The following is a 5,232-nucleotide window of genomic DNA, read 5'->3' as shown; positions in this document are numbered from 1 at the left end:
GCCGCTGTCGGTTTGGAGTAGAGACCACGCAGTGCTGTCAAATAAGGGCCCGAAATCCCAAATGAATTTAGAGTTTCGAACATAAATGGCCATCCCAAGCGGTCAAACGCCTTCTCTGCATCTAGACTAAGAAGGATCGCCGATTCCTTTTGCTTTTGGAGGGCATCAATGAGGTCAAGGGCCCTTCGTGTGTTGTCTCCTCCTTGCCTAAGAGGCACAAAGCCCACTTGGTCTTTGTGAATCAAAGAAGGGAGCCAAACATTGAGTCTATTAGCTAGAAGACGGGTGAAAATTTTTAGATCCGAATTCAGAAGGGCTATGGGTCTGTAATTGGAGCACTCTGCGTGGTCTTTACCCGGTTTAGGGATCAGCGTGATATGAGAATGCAGGAATGTTTGAGGGATGGGAGAACCCTGTAGGAATTCATTAAATAAGGAAGCCATCCGTGGAACCAAGATCTCTGCAAAGGTCTTATAATACCCATATGTAAAGCCATCTGGTCCAGGGGCCTTACCACTAGGGAGGTCCTTCAATATATCAAACAGTTCCTCCGCAGAGATCGGGGCATTCAGGGATGAAAGCTCCTCATCTTTCAGTTTAGGGAGAGCACAGGAAGAGAGATATGCTTGCAGCGTTTCCCTCCGACGAGCCGGATCAGGTGGTAAGGTATTTGGCAGGTGGTATAAGGATTTATAATAGTCATGAAAAAGTGTGGCTATCGTGTCTGGGTGATGCTGGAGTATGCCCGCCTTATCCCGAACCGCCTGTGGAGTACGAACAGTCGCCTGATCCCGCAATAGTCTGGCCAGAAGCGAGTGCGCCTTATTACCTTTGTCGTAATATTTCCTTTTTGTGTATAGTAATGACTTTTCTACCCCCTTCATAGCTAAGTCCTTGAGTTGTGCTCTAGCCTCTATCAATTTCCGTAGTGTCGGGACCGCCGGTTTAATCCCCATTTCTCTCTCCAACTTAGTAATTGTCCGATGGAGAGCCACCCGCTTGGCCCGAGAGTCTCTTTTCAATCTAGATCCCATTACTATGCATTGCCCTCTCATCACCGCCTTATGCGCCTCCCAAAGAGTGGATACTGAAGGAACCGATCCCTCATTAAGTGCATAAAATTCCTGCATATGTCCGGCCAGGCTGTCCCTAAGAGCAGGGGACTTAATCAAAGTTTTGTTTAAGCGCCAATGACATACTCTCGTATTTGGTTTCCCTATCTGTAGGGACACAGAAACTGGTGCGTGATCTGACCAAGAGATGGGGTCTATATTCGCCCCCTGGAGCGCACGGAGGGCAGGGACATTACCAAAAAAGTAATCTAAGCGTGTATGAGTGCTGTGCGTATGGGAGAAGAAGGTATAGGACCTATCACCTGGGTGATCCACTCGCCACAAATCATAGAGCTGGTGCTCTCTAATTAGTTGCCTAAAACGTGTAGAAAGTCCTGTAAGGGTGGGCGTCGGAGTAGCGTGTGTAAGAGAGACCCTATCCATGGACGTGGAGAACGGGACATTAAAATCTCCTCCCACCAGCCATGCCCCCCTAGGAAGCTTCTGGAGTTTAGAAAGGAGTCTACGTAGGAATGGAATCTGTGCGGTATTAGGAGAGTAAACGTTACATAAAACAATGGGCTGTCCAAGCAAAGTCCCCTCTATTATAACATATCTGCCTTTCGGATCTAGATGTGAGGTGTGAACTTGTATGGGGCAGGAAGCTGCTATCAAAATGGCCACCCCCTCCCTTTTGCGACCTGACGAGGCAGAGTACACAGCAGGATACGCCCCTCGGGCAAATTGGAAAGTTCCGGATGAATCTAAGTGTGTTTCCTGCAGAAAAGCAACTTCCGCTCCAAGCGATTTCAACTCCCTGAGAAGCAAGCGTCTCTTCACATTGGAGTTGAGACCCTTGACATTAAGTGTGACAAATTTAACCATGGTCAAAGATGTATGAAAGAGCAAAGAATGATGTGGAAAGTGCGGATGTATACAGCTCACAGTTATGTCGGGGCCAGTCCCATGTCGGTTTCAAAGCAAGCAGTGTTCTACGGCGTCCTTCTACCTTGGAGGTTCTTGGAGGATTCACTGTCGTCTCAAGTGTTATTTCGGATGAAAGTAGGAGGGGAGGGAAAGACACTGGGGTAAAGACGTACCAGGGAGACAATACACATATCTGCAGTGAGAACAAAGAGAAATGCATGAGATCAATGAATTTCAAACACACTCAGAAAATACTACCAGGGAGAATACTATACCCTGGGGCGGGTGATATTAAAGCAAAAGAAAACTGGTAATACAATATTACCCTTTGCAACTCTCTCTAAAAACAGAGGGAGAACTGCAAAACAAATTACCCCTATCAAAAAAGGAGGTCGGGTCTCAACAGTCGAGGAACCTAGTACAAAAGTACGTATAAATACGTACAGGCCGAGAAAAAACAAAAAGGGGGTGAAAGAGCCAAGTGTATCCCGGGCAATCGCGCCCTGCCACAATTTACGTTAACGAATTAAAGAGAAGCAACATAAAATCAGAAATATAATCCTAAATGCATTTTTAGCCTAGGATAGTGCAACTGGCGAAGGGAGCAGCTGGTATGGTTGACCAGGCTCCTTCACATATATTACGGAGGTGCCGTGTATCTGCGCAGCGTCCATCAATTCAAATCAGGTCTTGGTGAACTTCGGTTAGACTGTCGTCTTGGAGAGGTCCTCCGCTTATTTCGGACCGACTGCCAGACTGGAGGTGGAGACGAAGGCGGCCAAGGAGTCTCCCAATTCTGCATCTTGGGCGTTGGTATACCAAGGGAGTCACAGAAATTAGGCAAATCCCCTGGGTACCTCAGGGTTGCTGAAACACCATCTCTTCGGGCTGTAAGGGAGAACGGAAACCCCCATCGATAAATAATATTATGGTCCCGTAGGGCTGCGAGAAGCGGACGAAGCAGACGTCTTTTCTGTAACGTAATCCAGGAGAGATCCGGGAATAACTGAATCGGCACACCGGCATACTCCAGGTCTTTACGCTGACGGGCTTTAAGCATAATGTCCTCCTTAGTGCGGAAATCCTGGACACAGCAGATGATATCTCTGGGCTGAGATGTAATGGATTTTGGTTTCAGTGCTCTATGCGCTCTGTCAAGCGGTATCCGATTAGACGGGGGTGCACCCAAAAGGTCGTTAAAGATAGTCTCTAACACGATGGGAAGATCTTCAGACCCCGAGGGCTCCGGTATGCCCCTTATCCTTATATTATGACGGCGACCTCTGTTATCCAAATCCTCTAGATGCAGTTGCATATCTCTAATGGACGCCAGCTGGGAGGACACTGAAGACTGTATCACAGAGACATGGCGCCTAGTGGCATCGTGGTCATCTTCTAGAGCCTCCACCCTAGTAGCAATCTGCTGTATATGCTGCGACACCCCCGCCAATTCTGAACAAAAAGCTGCCTTCACTTCTTGTATCATACTCTTAAAGTCCTCTTTAGTGGGCAACTGTGAGAAACATTCCCTCCACATAGGGGGCACATCTGAAGGAAGTGAGGCTGAATCCTCCAGATCAGAATCTGAGGCATATACAGGGGCCTGGGCATAGGGGGTCAAAGATGGTGTATCCCCCAGATTGTCTCTCCTCCCCGGCTGCTGGATCGTGGGCCGTTGAGGTTTAGGTGCAGGCCAAATCTGTAGGGCCATTTGTGCTGAGGGCTGTGACATTGGTGGTTCAAGCAGGTGCACTGGGGCCTCTGACTGAGCTGATGCTCCTCGTGGCCTGGCCTCCATTGCTGCTGGGATAGGGGACCCCCTTCCCTGCTGTTCACAGGACGAGGTGGAGGACAGCTTAGGGGAGCTGGGAGGGTGAACTTTAGCCATCCGGCTATTCAGCTTACCCTGTACGTGGGGCACTGTCTCCTCTCCCTGCTCGGACATCTCCCCTTCCTTCTGACACGAGGCTGTCCAAGATGGCTGCGGCTGAGGGAGCGGCGTGGCTTGCCGCCGAAGAAAGTAGCCGTCGATCGTTGGTGGAGCGGCGGCGACCTGGTGCTGTGCTGCAGGGGTGAGTCTAGACCCTTGGGGTCTTTTTTTCCCCATATGAGGCACCTTTCCCCGCTGTAGGCTGCTGGATCTGCGTGGCAGGGCGCGGAGCTCTCAGCTTATGCGACCGGCGCCATCGACTGCTGGCCACGCCCCCCCGGTCCAGAATATCTGAACCAGAGAGAGATGCACAGGAGGAGTCCGGAGGGAACGCCGAGGGTCCAGAATATCTGAACCAGAGAGAGATGCACAGGAGGAGTCCGGAGGGAACGCCGGGGGTCCAGAATATCTGAACCAGAGAGAGATGCACAGGAGGAGTCCGGAGGGAACGCCGAGGGTCCAGAATATCTGAACCAGAGAGAGATGCACAGGAGGAGTCCGGAGGGAACGCCGAGGGTCCAGAATATCTGAACCAGAGAGAGATGCACAAGGCACCACAGAGTGACGGAAGTCATGTCATTGGTATCCAGTACTCAGTGTCCATGTCAGGTTTATCAAGAGATTTTATGTGGAGCACTGAGGGTGCACATACTTAGCTACCATTATATCCTCCCATGTGAGAGTGTCACGGCGCGGGTTGTGGACCCCCTGGGCCATACCGGGTAGCGGGATAGCAGCTGGCCAAACAGGTACAATGCAATGTTTATAGTCCAGAAAGGGTACCAGAGGCAATGTAGACAGTAGCGGTGGATTCAGGCTAAGATGAGGCTCCGACAGTAGACAGACGTCGGGGTGCGACACAATAGATGCAGCGGAGGGCAAAACACGACTCCAATTCTTGGCACAGAGGCACGGTAGCACGGGATACAGGGTACAGGCAGCAGGAACGGGTAACACTGGGAACTGGAAAACACTAGGAGACCATTTGCAATGACAAAATTTAGGAAACACAACAACGCTCAGGCAAGGATCGAGAGGGTAGAGCCCCTTTTAAAGTCCCGAAACTTTCTGGGCTGATTGCAGTATTCTGCAACTGTGCGCGTACTGGCTCTTTAAGGCTGTGCACGTGCAGGCGCGCGCGCCCTGCGGAAGACCGTGTCCAAACCAGGAAGTGAGTTCCGGCGTCTATCAGGAGGGAGATACCACCAGGAACTCACTCGTCCATGGCCGCAGCCGTCAGAGGGTAAGTCAGGACGATGGTCCGCGGCCATAGACGTTACAGAGGGCCTATACATCCAGACTGGGTGACTCGTGGGTATGCCA

The sequence above is a fragment of the Rhinoderma darwinii genome, assembly GCF_050947455.1.
Source record: "Rhinoderma darwinii isolate aRhiDar2 chromosome 2 unlocalized genomic scaffold, aRhiDar2.hap1 SUPER_2_unloc_1, whole genome shotgun sequence".
NCBI lineage: Eukaryota > Metazoa > Chordata > Amphibia > Anura > Rhinodermatidae > Rhinoderma > Rhinoderma darwinii.
The sequence above is the reverse complement of the archived record's forward strand: the minus strand, read 5'-3'. Positions refer to the sequence as shown.